Below are 19,958 nucleotides of genomic sequence, written 5' to 3'. Positions count from 1 at the left end.
AAAACAAGCTTATAATGTCACTTCACTTGTGTGATACCCAAACTTAAAACAAAGTAACAAACCCAATAGTAAGTTAGAAAAATCATAAAATTCCCCAATTTTATAGATACGCAGCAACCCCCATTTTCCCCAATTTTGTAGATACGTAAGTAGCAACCCTAATTTTTTATGCAAAGCACTCACTTTCAAAGAAGAATCTAATCACAAAACAAAATCATGTACTACTTTTGAGGTAAAATAGAAAATAAATAGGTAAAAGTTGTCTTCTAAAGGGATTGTCAAAATAAGCAATTAAATCCAATTGTGGTGAGAAAAAAAATCAAGTTCATATATTTAATCTACATGAGATAGAGACTAGAGAGAAAAGGCAACGTACTGTGAAGTGTCAATGCCAAAGCCAATTAGAAAATTCTTCATTTCTGAGTGTTAATTGATTGTTGCTGCCACTATTGAAGCACTTGTTTCTTTGCTGTAAAAGAAAGGGGATAAAATGTGAATATGGAGTGTGCGAGACTGCGAGGCGGTGAGAGAATGAGAACGAGAGATGAGCTGTAGTCTGCAGAAGTTTCTAAAAGTAAAAAAATGCCAAGCGTGTGACCTAAGCTATATAGGTACTACATTAAAAAAGTATAAAATATATTACTCCCTCCGTTCCTATATATAAGTCACAAATAACTAATTATCTTAGATTAAGAAAAGTAGTTATTAGTAATAAATTTGTAAAAAAAATGATTTACTTTCCTAGATTACCCTTATTTACTTTCCTATGATTTTCTCTCTCCAAGTTAATACTTCTAAAGTTTATCATCTCTTTCATATTAAATATGAGGGTGAACTTGGAAAAAATTATTTAATGCTTCCTAGATATTAGAAAGTGACTTATATTTTGTAACAAAAAATTTTCAAAAAATGTGACTTATAATAGGGAACGGAGGGAGTAGTAATTATTATATATGGTACCTATCGGTGATTTTTTAATTTGGGGGGTGCAGCAGCCCTCCCCTGTCTCAAGTCTCAACTACGTACCGCCACTGGGTTTACTAACCCACAACTCGATGGACCAATATAATTTTTTTAAAATAAACTAATAAATAAAATATAAAAATTCTAAAACCTACTTATCTTAATCTTAATAATATATAAAGCCCATCCTCCAAAGTGGACCATGTTGCAGACTAATTTCCAAATGTCACATTTTCATTGGTTGATTTCACTTAATTTCCACATGTCAATTTTTTATTGGTCCAAGTCATTTAAATCGGCACATTTAATTCACACGGTTTTGTCCATAATTAATGCACATGGTTTTGTTCATACAAGATTCACACGGTTTTGACAATATACATAAATTAAAAATTGTCAATGACAATTAACAGAACTAAAAAATAGGCTTAATTGGTGATATGCTATAAAGATTCACACCGTTTTGACAATAAACATAAATTAAAAATAGTCAATGACAATAAACAGACATCTTAATAATATTAAAAGAAATCAGCCAATAAATGCTATTTTAAAAACGTTAATTTAACATAATAACGTTAATTTGACAATAAATGCTATTTTCTTTATTTTTTTATGAAATTCAATAGACATTTAATGGCCGAACCATTTGTCTTCTTTCATATTGACTACACACAAGTTTTAAATGTAAATTTGTGTATTCTTTCAAAATAAGTCAATGATTAATTTTCCCTCAAATCACTGACTTATTTATTGAAAAAATTAAATTATTTCATTTCAAATTCCCCCCCCCCCCCCTTTTTACTCTGCATTGTATTTGTTTTAATCATTGAGATGCAGAATTTTGTTGTTCTACATCAAATGGGGAAGGTTTGTACTTTACCTACAATTATTTATAAAAATTGTCTTATATATTTTGTATTATGTACGATATTATTAAAGTTTTCTTTTTGATTTACAGGACTTTGGGTTGATCAGTGAATATGATTCCATGAGGCTAAAGTTTCAGACTGCTGGGACATTGTACATTGTAGACCCTTTGGGAAAAACGAAAGTTTTGAGGTTCGAAGTTCATGAGGTTATACTGTAATAACCGATGGATGGACTAGCCTCCGTTCATTCTACAATTTCAATTACAATTGTTGGGTACTTTTTTGTCAAATAAGAAAGTTCACTTTTAATATATCTATCTATACTGAAACTTTTGACGAAATTAAGTACCATGGTTGGCCTGTTGTCACAAATCATACAAATCTTATGTTTCTTCGTGCTTTAGTTCCTTTCACTGACAACAGAGACATTCCTACTATAACAAAAGTGGGTAGCGGTCGCCGAGTTCTTATCACATATAAGAGAAAACTTCCTGAAATTGTTGTTAGACTTTCGGCTTATGAGGCTTCAGGAGTCCAGTTCGTAAGTTCAAATTCTCCCTTTCATTATTTGTCAGCTATTTATATTTTTATTTTAAATATTTCGTCCTCTTGATTGTTGGTTGTCTAATAATGATAATCCATTATTTATAACAGACTTTTCCATCCACCATTGCTTCATTCCTCTTGGAATTTGGGCCAGCCCCGATTATATTGCGCACACAAATTTGCAAAGATGTTTGCTGCAATCTTGTGTCAACCAAAAGCGGTGAAATCAGACTTGGAGCCGGTTGGAATGAGTTTTGTTACCTCATGAACGTCCGTGAAGGCGACTTTTGCTGTTTTAATTTTTCAAATATTATGTACCGAACCATTGGTTTGAAATTTTACAATGGTAGTCGCATTGTTTAGGTTTTCTACGAGATTGCAAATATTATGTACCGAGAGCGTTAAGTTGGTCGCAATTAAGAAAGAACCAGGGACTTGACGTGAGGACTCACGTCAAGTAGCAAAAAGCTGTGATCCAATTATCATGTTTTGAGTACCTTATTATTTGTGTTTTGCAATTACCATGGATCTTTTGATTTTTATATGTTTGAACCTCTCAGACAATTTTGATGTTTCATTTAAGTTCAAGTATCTCCATTGCTACACTTTTTTTTACATTAGACAAAATTTGATAAAACATCACAAGAAGTTTGTACGTTCTATTCGTCCTAATGTGTTGTTCATTTGATAAAACACACACATCCATTAACTCAAGGTTCTAACCCAATCCAAATGTAATGATGAGTTAGGTTTGCTAAAATAATGCAGGAACAAAATTTGAAAAAAGGAGATTGATATAGCAATTGACCAATGTTGAATTAACGATGATTCAAAAGGAGAATAAAGTGGATTTCAATGATATCTATACAATGTGGAGTCCTTGATTTGTATATGAGCATCGGAAAAAAAAACAAGAGAATAAAAATTAAAAATAGTGGCCACTTCAACTAATTTGTTTAACTGTGGTTTGTAATCACAAACAACACACATAGTATTGACCATAACATTATAAAAATATAAAATTATAAAAATTTTAAAAATAAAAAAAGATTATATACCAGAAAAATAAGATTTCGAATATAAAATAATATTGCTTAAGATTTCGAAAATAAAAATTTAATTGCTTTTATTAATTACCATATATACGATGATTTTTTAAGATTTTTTTCCGTTTCCTTTAAGCATTATTAATTACTGTAAATCAACAAATATTTTATTCACTCTTATGGTTTGACTTAATGTAAACAACAACATAAGATGATAGAATCAAAACTGAACTAAATCAAATAAGTCAATAAAATAACTAATCTAAAAATATCTACATTTAAAATACTAATTTATTCCTTCCTTTTAAATTTTTGAAAACCTAAAAATAGCTATATATACACACCAGACTGCACTACACCACACACATAACACGTTTTCAGAGTTTGGCTTCCTACTCTTTCAAAATCTGCTCTCTTTCGTTACATGTTTTTTTTAATCAAAGGCCAAATTAGAGCAAACAAGGTTGTTATTTCCTCTTATAAGAAAAATAGCAACAGCGACAGAAAGAAGGTTAGGAGCGAATCAAGGTAGCCTTCTGATAGATATCACAGTTGTCAGTAACACTGCCTCATCAATCCTGCATCCTTCTTCACATGGATAATACTGCAGGTGCATCTTCCAAAACAGGAAGAAGAAAAAGACATCATTCACAGCAAGGTAGGGCATAAAAAAAAGGTTGATTTTTGGTAGTGTGACATGCATCTGTATTCAAGTGTATTAAGTTTCCTTTTGTTGTAGATGAGAACAATCCTCCTCTATCTAATAGTCAAGCCAGTGTACCATTCACTACAACGCCATGTTTACGCCCTCCCCCAAGACAAATAATTGCAAAAGGTGAGAACAACCTTCACATCCCTCTATATTTCACTTCACGAAAAATATTACATTATATCTAACCATTGTTGCCTCTGCTTGGTGTCCTTTAAGGTCAAGTTCCTGACACATCAAACAGGTTTCCATTTCAACCAATCATAGGGACTCCTTCTACTGGACAAACGTATACGACAAGATTTGCATCTCATCCAGTGCAATTTTCACCTATTCAGGTTCCAATCGCTGGACTTCCAGATCCACAACTACTGATTTCGCCTAACACCGCAACGCTGACGGGAGGCACATTTCAATCGGCCCTGATTTCGCCATCTCATGCTCAAATTTATCCAAGTATGTGCATATGATTTGATACTATTAAATTAGAATTTCAATCGATATAATGAAAATTTAAACCTTCAGCTTTGTTATTATTTTTTTTGCACATGTTGCTTTTACTGTACGTGAAAATTTCCATTACAAAGCTTAGTATTTAATATGATATTTAATATTCATTTTTTACTCAAAAAACGAAATCAGGTAGGTTGATGCTTTTTTTTTTAACGTAGGTAGGTAGATGCTTGAGTTTTGTACAATATAATATAAGTTTGATACTATAAAATTCAATTTCTTTTTTTCTCCCTTAAATTGTTTACTTTTTTCACTAAGATACTAAAACATAATCACCATTTTTAAATTTTAATCCAAATGAAATTGGCAAAGTTATTCGAAAGTTACATTAAAGATAGCTATTTTATATCACATGATATTATTAATTATATGTTTAATTTGTGTTTATTTTTTCTCTAGAAATATTTAAATGGTCTCTGCTCTTTGTTTTGAAACACGAAATCTCACAAATATAACATTGCCATGTAAAATATTTTTCACATGACCAAAGCTATTGGACTCACCAAATCAAAGATAAAAATGCACGACAAGTTAATTAGACAGTGGAAATTTATCAACAAAGTTGGAAATCAAATCAACATGCTTAAAATTTACATAGGGTCGTACATTTTCGTTGTGCCATCCCTTGTGCCATATAGTTTTTTTCTTTTCACGTAAGCAAATGTAAATCCGTATCGTATGGTCTTATATTCATTATTTCTTAATTATACTAGCGGAATTACCCGTGCAATGCACGGGTTACTTTACTGTATAGTAATATCTAAAATTTGTATAATATTATATTTATGAAATTTTGTATAACTTTATATTATATATATATATGGTTGATTATTGAATAAATTTTATATATTAATGTTTTCTAAACAATTAAGAGATGTTAATGTCAATTGAGAAAAATCTTTTATATGACAATTTTACATAAGATCATATTTCATATTCATTTTGCTTTCTATTCTAGAACTCTCAAGCATATTTTTCCTTCATATGTTTGTAATTGGCCTAATTCATCACTCCTTTATTAAAATAAGACATCTTATGTCTTCCCTTGAACTGGCCTCACTACCTGTCCATCCTCAATATATTTTGCAACATTTGACTGAGTGTCTCGTATACTCATTCCCTTGCTTCCCAAATGATTGAGAAAAATACCAAAGCAAAGTTAAATTAGAGAAGAAAGAAGAAAAGAACTCCACATAAAATAGAAGAAAATTAGCAAATCATGCACAATTTTAAGGAAATTATCGTTGACAAAGTCATGCATGGTCGGTTAAAAAAATAAGAAAATGGGAAATAGAAATCATGAAGAAGAAGATAACACACGATATATCATGGAAAAGTGAAGAGAAGAAGTGTATACATGCCTGCGCAAATGATGAATGTCTCTGGAGAAGTAAAATCCTCGGAGGAAAAAAAATCAGGGGAAGATTAGATGAAATCATGGAGAAAAGATAGCACACTTTTTTTTGGTACATCGAAAAGATAAATTGGACCCGCAAGGAATCGATCCCTGGACCTCTCCCAACCCAACCCATATGTCCCTCAGCTCCTACCACTTGAGCTATCCTACGGGGACAAAGATAACACAATTAATTATAGTAGGGAAAAGAGAAGAGGAGAATAACTTTAAATGATAGAATACATTATCTCATGGGTAAAGAGATTAAAAGTAGTGTACAATGCACCAAGTGAAATTGAAAAAAATATAAGGATTGAGTGTTATTTTTCCATAGAAAAGGAGAAGAGGAGGAGAAAAAAGTGTGTGTGGTAGAAAATGACGTGAAAGTCTCTATCTATATAGTGAATTTGTGTTGTAAACGTGTATAGAATTGAAGATTCATGATTGTTGAGATTTCTCTAGTTCCAAATTATATGTTTTGAATTGAAATTGAAATTTCGGAATTTTTGTGAAATTTGAGAGCCAACCACTATGATTCATTATGTTAAAACCTTAGAAAAGTTAGAAATCACTTTGTTTGATTGCTAATTATTAAGAAATAAATTAGTATAATTTGAATCATAGTAGTTTGTCAAAACTACAATAGCCCAGTAACTCGAGATGTCAGCCATATATATAAAAGATTCTACACCTTTCACGAAATTAATGTCCAAAAGTTATCCAGTACTAATGTAGTGACCTACTGCATAAATATGTGCCAATATTCTTGATTAATTAACCGGAGGTAACCATTATTTCATATTGTTTGACGTTGAATTAATTGCTAATTCTAACCCCTATAGAATGATATAATAATATACGTAAAAGAAGAAGAAAAAAAGATTAGGGAAAAAAAAAAAATTAAACCCAAAATAAGATCATTGGTAATGATATGGTTAAATCTAGTGATTCACACATGATAGCGTAGAATAAGAAAAAAATAAAGTAAAGTCGAAGAACATAACATAGCAACACACTTCCAGTAAATTTTGAGAGGTATGAACTGTGTCTTATCTGCACGTGGAAAAAAAAAACAAATAACAACACATTAGTAAATTAGCAAAGTGAATATGGACATACAATAGAAATTTTCAAATAGGCATATTATACGATTGCAAAAGAAGAAAAACATTGACAATGAATATAACAAAACAACCCTAATTGTATCATTGCATGTGGTATATGATTAGAAATAACAAACATTTGAACCGAAGATATTTTTAAAGAAGATTGATGAAACAAAATAAGATATTGAACTGCGCAGTGTAAACAAAAAAGAAATTAAAATCTTAATTGTCAAGATGTAGGAATAAAAAGAACAAACCATTGATCATTGGATGTTGATGAGGCAAAAATGAGTGAGGAATATAATTTTCTTCTTCATGTTATGAGAGAAAAGAATGTTGAAAACGTGAATATGAGAAAATAAATATATTGCAAAACATAAAAAAAAGAGAAAACTGACAAAATAATCACATGAGAATAATCCTAATTGATTGCGAACATAATATTTATATGACAAATTTGTGGAATATTCCATTTCTTGGAGAAAATTTTCCAGAATATGCTCTAGATTTTTGGAGAGAAATAGAATAATAAGGATCGCTAATGGAAAAAAACTTGGGAATTTGTTTAGTAATGAAATATTTAGTAATGATGTGTGTCTAAAATATAAATTATTTGTTTGATTTGTAGAAGTTTTAGCAACAAAAAAAAAAGCAAAATTTTTAAAAAATTGATTTTTTTCATTTTTGAATTTGGAAAGGTAATTAATTATATTCATTAACTTTAGGTATTAATTAGAGTCATTAATAACTATTATAAGGGATAAAATGTTTAATATAGATTAAAATTTCGGAAAAATAAATCAAACTTAATAAAAACATGATGCTTATTTTATGATTTACCAAAAAAATCATGATGCTGGAAAAAAATATTTATTTGATTTGAAAACATTCATTTTCTCATCTTACTCATTCTACAACCAATTATTAATTAGATTTTCAACAATTATTATAATTAAGAAAGTTCAAATTTAAAATTTAAAATTAATATGATATTTCCTTCCAATATATTTTTAAAAACGTGTTAAAGACATAAATTATAGGTTAGAAAATAATGATATTTTAAATTAAAAGTTTCAATATTTATTATCAACACTGCTGTTGGAGTTGCACATATAAAGGATTCCAATTTTCGGTGTGTATCATATTTTTGAATTTGTAATAAAAAATTTATGTTAGATTTATTTTTAAAATAATTTCAAGTTATTTTTATATTTAAAATTTTAAAAAAAAGATTCTTAATAATACTTGAATTGTTACAAACTTTCATAAATATAACATTTAAAAATATACATTCAAGTGTATCATATGGAATAATGAATTATTAATAATAAATGAAATTAAATAGGGTGAGAGATGAAATATGTTGTAACAAAAAAAGTGGGATGTCTTTTTTTTTTCTTGGAGGGAAAATGAATTATTTAGGAAGGGACATGTGGCATAGGCTTCTAGAAGGAAACATTATTTTCATATATATATATAGATTGAGAAGCATAATCAAAGTACGTACTCCCTCATTATGTTTGTAGTTAAATAATTGATTCAATTTTTCTTCTTGACACAGAGGCATCAACAGGTTCAACTTCTAAGAGGGGACGAGGAAGACCAAGGAAAGACTCACAACCTGTTACCTCACCCTCTACGCGTTCTAATGAAGTTCCTATGGTCACACCTATTTTTCACGGTCTGCATTGGACAGAAGTGTACCTTTCACTTTGAGTTTGACTTAATTGTTACAATTTCATGTTTATATTTATGATACTTTTTTACGTGGTTGTAGGGATAATTGTATCTCCGATTTCCTCAATGCATGTGTCACCTGTTACTCCTGTAGTTCAAGGTATGTAGCTCCATTGTCCTAAGCGCATGTATCATGGAAGTTAAATTAAGGCAGAAGCTCTCTAATGAGCCCATCATGCTCTATCTATTTTCCCCCAGCAAACTCCCCCTTTATGTTAGTACTTAAATAATTGATTCATTTTTTCTTCTTCACATAGAGGCTCCAACAAATCCAACTTCTAAGAGGGGACGAGGAAGGCCAAGGAAAGACTCACAACCTGTTACCTCACCCTATCTGAGTTCTAACGAAATCCCTTTGGTTACACCTGTTTTTCAAGGTCTCCATTTGACACAAATATACCTTTCACATTAAGTTTGGCCTAATTGTTACTAATTTAAATTTCATTTTATGATACTTTTTAAGGGGGCGAATGCATTGCATCATCTTCAACTACTGCAATTAAAGATGCTAGGATTCCACTTCAACCAATACAAAGTAAGTTTGTTTGCCCATATTAGACGATTTCCTTTAATTTTTTCATCATAAGCTGACAGCTCAAAAGTTCCATTGAGTTTTTGGTTTAAAAAAAATCTAGATATAAAGCATACCTTTAATTCTCTGTATGTCATATTTAGTATTTTGGAAGGTTCCAGCTCTCCATTTAATAGAATGTGAGCTAGGAATGCATTGTTCTGCCAAGAACCCAATAAAAAGATAGAATAATATAATCAATTCATCATTGTCTAATGTAACGAATCATATCTAAATTTTCAAGCTAAGAACAATATAGTTATCACCATGATGCTGCTATATTGATTTCTCACGCCAAAATCACCCAAGAGGATTGGTTGTGCTGAAGTGAAGATATAGATAAAAGATTGAGGAAATTTACAGCAAGACAGTTTTTCCCTCTCATTCCATGATAGGCATTACACTTAAACTGAACATACATGTTGTGTGTTTTGTGCACATATAAATTACGTAGTATGCAACAGCATGGTCTTCCAACATTCTGATTTATCTTCTATCCATTATGAATAGAGACAATACTTTTGTTTCAGACTTTTAACCTTCTAGACATAGCTTTAATTAGAAAATATGAACAAAAATCACAAGTTCAAAAGTCCGGCTTCTAGACGTAGAAGCAATATGTAGTATTTTTTTTTACGAAATACAATAATTAGGTACAATGTAGAAGGCCAGCATCTTACCTTGAGATTAAAAGTTAATTGCCGTAACTTCTCCCGCACCAAACTGATGAAGAGTATCCACTCACCGGATGAACTGGTTGATGACTGTTAGTTTAAATGAGATGGTTGGATAGTTTTTGAAGTTATACAAATACATAGTATTCATATCAATGAACGTTTGATGGCTGTAAGAAAAAAAAAACACATTGATACGGAATGAAATTAGTAAGGAATGGATTCATTAGATTATTCTCTAATGAGCCCATCATGCTCTATCTATTTTCCCCCAGCAAACTCCCCCTTTATGTTAGTAGTTAAATAATTGATTCATTTTTTCTTCTTCACATAGAGGCTCCAACAAATTCAACTTCTAAGAGGGGACAAGGAAGGCCAAGGAAAGACTCACAACCTGTTACCTCACCCTATCTGAGTTCTAAAGAAATCCCTTTGGTTACACCTGTTTTTCAAGGTCTCCATTTGACACAAATATACCTTTCGCATTAAGTTTGGCCTAATTGTTACTAATTTAAATTTCATTTTATGATACTTTTTAAGGGGGCGAATGCATTGCATCATCTTCAACTACTGCAATTAAAGATGCTAGGATTCCACTTCAACCAATACAAAGTAAGTTTGTTTGCCCATATTAGACGATTTCCTTTAATTTTTTCATGCTTAAAATCGAGATACATAAGATTTTGAAAATGTAGTGTTTACCGGAAAACATGAAATTAATTTGAGGTTTAATTTTAATGTACAAAACTCAGCGGCAAGGGAAATCAATGGCTATAATAATAACAATTCATTGCCCAGTTCCAGTAACCCTTCACGTGCACAATCAAGGAATGTTCTAACGACTTCAGGTAAGTAACTTCAAAAGTTACAAGAATTGTTGTATCTTTATATTCAAAATTTGGTTCGGTTAAAATAATTGCATGCTTTCAATCATTTTAGGATCAAGAAAAAGGAAAGCACCCCGAAAGGAGAATGAGACATTATCTTCATATAGTCAAACCCGTAGAGGGAAGACAAAGACCATTCACAAGACAATCGTCACATCCATTGCCGAGACTCAATATGCGTTTCAGAATAACATTGACGAACATGTTCATACTGGCACTATTCCAGGTATGCTAGAACCATAATTTGATGTAGGATGTTAATGCTTAAATATAGGTTCTCAATGCTTAAACATAGGATCTTAATGGTTAAATATGACATAGCAGATGATCCAACTCATGTGTACAATCCTGTTCATGCCAAAGGAGAAATTGAAGGTATTTAATATTGTTTTCATATTTTAAAATATATGTCATGAAATAATATAATAAGGAAATGATCCAAATTATATTTCCCTTTTGCAGAACTGTTGGACTTTGGTGAGCCAGAACATGAGTGTTCCTTCTGCTTTGCTACGATGTGGTATGAGGAAAGGAGTGAGAAATCTAAACATACTCCTAATCCGGAGTTTTCATTATGCTGCTTAAAAGGAAAAGTGCAACTACCTTTCTTGCAAAGACCACCTGATTTATTGTTTAATCTAATGAATGGAGTCGATCCAAGGTCTAAACACTTCAAAGAAAATATAAGATCATACAACAGTGCATTTTCTTTTACGTCAATGGGTGGTAAAGTTGAGTCTGCAATAAATGATGGAGGTGGACCCCCGCAATTCATTTTGAGTGGACAAAATTACCACAAGATTGGGAGCTTATTGCCTAACGAAGGACATGTGCCGAAGTTTGCACAGTTGTATATTTACGATACCCTTAACGAGACTTCAAACAGATTGCATCATTTTAGGTACGTTTCATACCTCCAAACATTAGATCAAAATTGAACAACTTCTTGGTCTTAATGTTGATGCCATAATATTTTCAGGAGGGACACAAACTGTTTAGACAAAATCTCTGATTGAGGATCTTACAAAAATGATTGATATTGAAAATGGACTTGCTCAATCTTTCAGAAGAGTTAGAGATTTCATTACAACAGGAGGGCCACAAAAATTTTGCCTTAGATTATTCAGAGGAAGAAATAAAGATGCACGGTTGTACAACATACCCACAGTTGATGAAGTGGCTGCCTTAATTGTGGGAGACTTTAATAATTTAGACTGCGAACAAGATGTTGTTGTCAAGGACACTACAGGCACATTCACAAGGTTGCACGAGAATCATGTTTCTTACATCCCCCTGCACTATCCTTTGTTATTTCCATATGGAGAAGATGGCTATCAAGAAGACATCCCATACAGGGAACCTGTCGTGGAGGATCAATATAACAAAAGAGACTCAGTTACTCTTAAAGACTTTGTTGCTTTTCGTATTCAGGATAGACGCATTGAATACGACAATGTAATTCGTGCTGGACGACTCTTTCAGCAATTTATCGTTGATGCATATACCATGATAGAATCTCAACGGTTAAATTGGGTGAGATTTAATCAAAATAAGATCAGAGTTGAGGTTTATTCTGGATTACATGACGCAGTAGCTAGGGGCGATACCGAAGCGACAACAACCGGAAAGCGCATCATATTGTCAGCTTCATATATGGGAAGCACACGATACATGTTCAATAATTGTCAGGACGCTATGGCAATTTGCAAGAGATTTGGATATCCAGATTTGTTCATAACTATGACATGCAACGCCAATTGGCCAGAAATCAAGTCGTTTGTTGAGTCGAGAGGATCTCGCCCAGATGAGCGTCCAGATATTTTAGTTCGCATTTTTAAGATGAAGGTGAATCAGCTGATGAAAGATTTCAAAAATGGTCATTTATTTGGAAAAGTGGATGCAAGTGCGTAATACATTCTCACTACATCACTATGCCTTACTTATGTTATTTAATTTATTGCTCAGTTATCATATTTCACGTCTCTAATCAAACAATTTTTTGAATTATTCTACTTTTTTGTTATCTTTTTAGAAGAAGAATATGTTTCTAATTTATAATAAGCTACGGAATATGTGAAGCTCTTACAGTAATTTTTTTAATCATTAATATGTTTTTTTAGGTATGTATACAATTGAATTTCAGAAAAGAGGACTTCCTCACGCGCACATACTGATTTGGTTGCAAGGAGAAAATAAGTTGAAGACTGGGAACGACATTGACAAAGTCATCTCTGCCGAGCTTCCTGATCCAGTGTTATATCCCAAATTGCACGTTGTAGTCTCTAACTTCATGATACATGGACAGTGTGGTAGTGCAAATAAAATATCACCATGCATGGAGAAGGGTAGATGCACTAAATTCTTTCCAAAAAAATTTCAAAACACCACAACGATTGACGAAGAAGGCTATTCGCAGTATAAAAGAAGGCAAACAGGGATTGTAATCAAGAAAAAAGACATTGAAATAGATAACAGGTATGCAATTTTTTACAAATGTAATATGCTTTCCGAATAAACTTAATTGATACCAATTTGAAAAAATATAACTACGTGGAAATATGAAAAATACATCAGATATGTTATTTAATACAATTGTAATCTATATTCGCCATAACCGACATTGCAGGTATGTTGTGCCTTACAATCCCACGCTCCTTATGAGGTATCAAGCTCACATAAATGTCGAGTATTGCAACAAGTCCAATGCTATAAAATATTTGTTCAAATATATAAACAAAGGGGCAGACCGAGCAATGCTTGAAATTTCACAGAAGGACAACGATGCTCAAGCGAAAGAGCCCGTGGATGAGGTAAAGCAATATTATGATTGTCGTTATCTATCTCCGTGTGAGGCAGCTTGGAGAACATTTGGCTTTACTATACACAAACGATGGCCGTCTGTGCAAAAACTAAATTTTCATCTCCCAAATGAATATTTGGTTTACTATAATGATGACGAAGACGTTGGAGATGTTCTAGAAAAGAGTGGTACAAAATCCACAATGTTTATGGCTTGGTTTGCAGCTAATGAAAAATACCGAGAAGGGCAGGATCTAACATATGCTGAATTTCCCAGTAGATTTGTTTATAATAAAAAAGATAGAATCTGGAAACCAAGAAAGAGGGGTTTTAAAATTGGCAGACTACAGTATATCCCTCCAGGCATCGGTGAGCTATATTACATGAGAATCCTACTAACTATGCAAAAGGGTTGTACATCATATAGAAGTATCAGAACAGTGAAGGGAGTAACATATGATACTTTTAAGGAAGCATGCGATCAATTGGGATTGCTAACAGATGACAAAGAATATATTGATGCAATTAAAGAAGTTTCTGATTTAGCTTCCGGAGAACAAATGAGGAAACTCTTTGTAAGAATGTTGATGATGAATTCAATATCAAAACCTACTGATGTTTGGGAATCATGCTGGCGACTCTTATCAGAAGGCATTCTACACCATAGAAGAAAAGAATTGCATAATCCAGGTACGAAATTTTACAAGTTATAATTAAGATTTTAAATGTTGTTATAATAAGTTAATTATTGCTTGGATTTAATTTAATTGAAATTCACAGCTTTAAAAAATTACACTGCGCAATATAATTAATGAGTTATCTGTGAACAACATAAGTTATATTCGTTACAGTTAAAAACAATTTGTTAATCTTTATTCTCGACTGTAGGCCTACGAATCGCAGATGCTGATTTGAAAAATTTATGTATCATTGAAATTGAGAAGTTGCTTCAAAGAAATGGTAGGTCATTAAATGATAACCCATGTTTGCCAACTCCAGAATATGATGAAGTCCTGCAATTTGACAATAGATTTATTGTTGATGAACTAAACTATGACAAAGATGCATTAAAGGTACAATATGAAGAGTTGCTTAGTATGCTTACACCTGAGCAAAAGTCTGTATATGAGAGGGTTGTCACATCTGTGTTGTCAAACTCAGGAGGCTTCTACTTTTTATATGGATATGGTGGAACTGGAAAGACTTTTGTATGGAACACTTTATCGGCGTCACTTAGATCCAAAGGACTAATTGTTCTTACCGTTGCTTCCAGTGGTATAGCATCATTACTCTTGCCTGGAGGCAGAACAGCTCATTCTAAATTCTGCATTCCATTAGATGCTACAGAGACCTCGACATGTAATATAAAGCAGGGAAGTCTACGAGCAAAGCTTCTACTTGAAACAAGTCTTATTATATGGGATGAAGCTCCAATGTTGAAAAAGTATTGTTTCGAAGCTTTAGACGTTACACTTCGAGATTTAATGAGGTCGAAAAATGAAGATAACGCCCATAAGCCTTTTGGAGGAAAAGTAGTAATACTTGGAGGTGATTTTAGACAAATACTACCTGTAATAACTAGAGGAAGCAGACAGGAAATCGTCGAATCTACTGTAAACTCTTCCTCATTGTGGAAACACTGCAAAGTTATGAAATTGACTAAGAACATGTGCCTAACCGCAGCTGAGACGGCTGATGAAGCAAAAGAAATCAAAGACTTTGCAGATTGGATTCTTAAAATTGGAAATGGTGACCATCCAGATTCCGGAGCAGGAGAGTACGAAGTCCAAATCCCGCCAGATCTGCTTATCCCAAATAGTCCTGACCCATTAATGGAATTGATTAGATATACATATCCTGACCTTGCGCACAAAATGAAAGACCCTCATTTCTTTCAAGATAGGGCAATATTGGCCCCTACACTAGAGGCTGTTGAAATGATAAACACATACATGCTTGAGATGATAGCTGCACCAGAGCATGAATATCTGAGCTCCGACTCTGCCTTGCGATCTGATGAGGATTCTGAAATCCAAGGTGAGTGGTTTACCACCGAATTTTTGAACGACACTAAAAGTTCAGGAATGCCTAACCACAAACTTTTATTGAAAGTTGGTACTCCAATAATGCTTTTGAGAAATATAGACCAAGCAGCAGGTTTATGCAATGGAACCAGGTTAATTGTGAACGAACTTGGTGAACGTTTTATTGGTGCAACTGTTATCACGGGAACAAATGTCAATGACAAAGTGCACATTTTAAGAATGGACTTGGTTCCTTCTGATTCCAAATTTCCAATTAAATTCAGAAGAAGACAGTTTCCAATTGCAATATGCTTTGCTATGACCATAAACAAGAGCCAAGGACAAACACTATCTCAGGTTGGCCTCTTCCTTCCGAGGCCCGTGTTCACTCATGGTCAGTTATATGTAGCTCTTTCTAGAGTACGCTCAAGAAAAGGTCTTAAACTTTGTATACTCGACCAGGGGGGCAAACAATAGACCAGTACTGTAAATGTAGTGTTTAAGGAAGTTTTTGGAAATGTTTGATGTACACAACACAATTACAATTACAATTATTTATTTCATTTTTCTCTTCATCTATCTTTACAGAGTTGTCTTATACAAGAATAGCTTATTTATTTATTAAAATATTACAACATAAAATTTCCGTGCAACGCACGGGTTACGGAACTAGTAATATATAAAGCTCATCCACCAAAGTAGGTCACATTGCTACATAATGCCCACATGTTTGCATTCTATTGGTGGTTTTCATTGAATTTCCAAATGTCATCGTCTGATTGGTCCACATTGTTTAATTTTCATTGGTCAAATTTAATGAGTCAATAAATCAATAATTAAATAAATCAATAAATCAATCAATCAATAAATAAATTAATGAATTAATAAATTCAAAAGTTGACATTCAAATTACAACATAAATTCATTTATTGAGATATGTTTAATTAGGAATATACTTCCCCATTCCTAAAAAAAATGAAAATACTTCCCCAAGTTGTTTTCTTCTTTTTTTTGAGGTTCAAGTTGGTTTCAAAAGAATGTTCCTTTGTAAAAAAAGGATGTTTTCAAAAGATGTTACATGTTAGTATATTCATACGTTTTCACTGGGTGCTCTCTCTCTCTCTCTCTCTCTCTCTCTCTCTCAACTCCTCTCCCTACTCTGCGTTTTCTCTCTGTGTCAATTCTTCAACTTCAATCCTCATCATCTAACCATGCTCCTCACTGCCATCATTGTTCTCTCCTCTTCGTCACCGCCATTACTGTTCTCTCCGCTTCGTCCTCTAATGCCTCAAATCCCTGATTTCGATTGTGGATGATAAGGTATGACTCTTTGTTGTTTGAAGTGTTAATTCTAATATCTTTATAATTTTTCAGATTTTAAGCTTTTGATAATTTTGAGTTCTTCCCTAATTTTCTAACAGCTTGGAGGTTGAAAAATGCAATCCGGTCGCTGCTTGCTCACAGTCACACTGAGTCGCTGCCATGTCCCTCAGAGTTCAGAGCTACTTCAAACCCTAATTTTGGAACTGTTTGAGGCTGAAAATAGAATCCCATTAGTTTCTCCGTTAAAACGCACAGGTACCATGGGAACATTACTAAGAATTCCTGTTATAACGCGCAGGAATCCCGTTAATTATTCTATACACACATTTCAAATATGGTCTCTTAATATATAATAGGAGTTGATTTCAATCTTGCCATGTTATTCCATCAAATTATCCTTATGATAGTTAATGTAGGAAATCAGACTGTTTATACATTGATACTCTTACACAATGTATTTAAATGACTATTAAATGTCACATTCAATAAACATTATTATTGTAACAATTTTTTTAGAAGGCAATTTCATGATAGAATCAAGGCCTGATTTAGTTTGAATTGAATTCAATAAATTGATTATCAGATGTGGTACGCTAGCCTATGAGCTATATATTTACATGAAAGAATCTTCTTTATTTGACTGTTTCAGATTTCTAGTGGTGGTGCTTGCTTCAATGAAAGGGCAAGGAAAAAGAAGAATTGATATAGCAGAGTGGCAGTTTAGCTGTTAGGAAAGAAGGTATGGCTATAACAAAATAATCTCAAAGCAAGCACTACCCCCTCCCTTCTTTCATGTGTTTTTTCTTTTATTTTCATAGCTGTATTTCTTCTCTGGCTAATCACCCCATGCGTATCTTGCTTTTCTGAAGCATTAGTTTTTCATGACAAATTATAATATGCAAAGTGCAATGTCACTGCAAAAGGAGAATGTGTTGGAAATATAGTGGGGTTTTTCATTTGTGATACAAAGAGACAACCCTATTTTAAATTTTATAGTGCTTTTTAATTGTTAGGCTATGAGTATTGGAGCCAGATTTGGTGGGAATATGAACTATCAGCACATTTGACGCTTCACAAGAATGGAGGGGGTGCTCAACGCCAAAGGTAATCAATCTTCCCTTTTCACAATATTGTATTTTGTTCGATAAGAATTCTCTTTTCACCCCATTGTTAGCCTCATAAGTATCATAACATTGTAGAACATTTGAACATTTTATGGTGTTGCATTTTTTTTTTGTTGCCTAGATCTTATTTTTGAATAAAACCACAATGTCCATCGTATGTCACCTCAGGCTTGACTTTTCCCTAAAAAGTAAAGCAAGAATTTCTTCCACAGCCTTTATTTTAGCATAATACTTTAAAATACCTAATAGTTCTTTAATTTTATAACTTCCATTTGATAAGGATTATTACTTGAATTTCACCTGTGCTTTTCCCGTGATGCAATATGCTACATGGAAGGAAGAATGCCGTGAATTGTTTCCTCTAACTGGAAGTGGTAGATTTATCACCATGGGATTGGTTGAATAGTCAACCAATTCAAGATCCATTAGTTCTGTCAGAAACAAATCAAGCGAAATTGGTGTCTATTTAGTAGGAGTTGCTCCTGATGTTGTTTTGGGGCTTAGACCTAGAAGCATTACAATCCAAAGTTTAAGGGAATGATTAGGAATTCTTTCTCAAGTTTCTTAAATGAGAATGAGTTTGAGAGAATTATTTTCTATTATAATAGATGCATCAAATGGTGTTTTGCAATACCCTGCTAAGTCTAGGCTATTTGTTTATTTAGCATATTATGATATTGCAGAAAACCAAAGAAGGGTTCATATTATCACGGGTGAGAGAAAAGAATTAACATTCTTTACTATATGTGTTTGAACTTTTGACTGAGAATTTAAGCTCATTTTTATGGTTATCTGTGTTGGGATTGTGGCTTAGGGACGGTTACGCCTGTTTCTGCTGCATGTGCATTTGGAGTTGGAGCTGGTATTAGGCACTGAAGAAAAGTGTGAGGTGAGAGCTAAAGCACCAGTCACATGTGTAGTTCAAAGCAACATCAGAGTAACTGACATAAATATAGATGATATGCTTCTTGAGCATTGTGTGCTATTTAAGTGGATGTTTTTCTTAGTAACTAAGTGTAGAAGGAAGAATGAGAGGAAATTTTTTTCATTGTGATAAAAGAACAAAGGATGATGTGGATGGTGCTTCTACTAGATTTTACTTATTTATTTCATTGTGATAGAATAAAATTAAATTTTATTTACTTTTGATAGAATAACAGAGGATCATGTTTTCATTTATAAGAATCATGATTTCACTTTATTATATTGGTTTGCTTTAGCTGATATTTCTTTATGTGTTGCTTGCTATTAATTCGGGGTGGATTTTCATTGAGGCCACCTAAATTTGAGTTAGCTGCTAACATCAACATTTGGTTCATGGCTATCCCAAGTAAGCCTATTCTCTCTTCTCTATTCGCTTCACCTATTGTGTTGCCCCTTTTTACATGATTTATTTCAATTTTTTGTATTTCACCAAGAGGAAAAAAATTATTCTGTTGTTTGATAATTTATTGTGTTTCATACTCTTCCATTTCATGATGCTTACGATTTGATGAGTTGCCACGCAGTCACAATATCTTTTCTCATGATTTTGTCATCTACTGATTTGAGCTTGAGGTTTTTTAAGGTTTGAAGCATGGAGTTGAGATAGCCTGAATGGATCATTGAAGATTGAGTACATTTTTTGGTAATTCTCATTATACCTTATTATTTCTTTTTATTTGGTTT

At 32.7% G+C, this 19,958-nt stretch overlaps 1 pseudogene; it reads left to right on the top strand.

Annotated features, from left to right (window-relative positions):
* The first annotated feature begins 1,824 nt into the window (after positions 1-1,824).
* Positions 1,825-16,320, top strand: LOC130736337 (uncharacterized; annotated as a pseudogene).
* The last annotated feature ends 3,638 nt before the right edge of the window (positions 16,321-19,958 follow it).

This window comes from Lotus japonicus, chromosome 2 (genome assembly GCF_012489685.1).
Source record: "Lotus japonicus ecotype B-129 chromosome 2, LjGifu_v1.2".
NCBI lineage: Eukaryota > Viridiplantae > Streptophyta > Magnoliopsida > Fabales > Fabaceae > Lotus > Lotus japonicus.
Note: the sequence above shows the minus strand (reverse complement) of the source record. Positions and strands in the feature narration are given on the sequence as shown.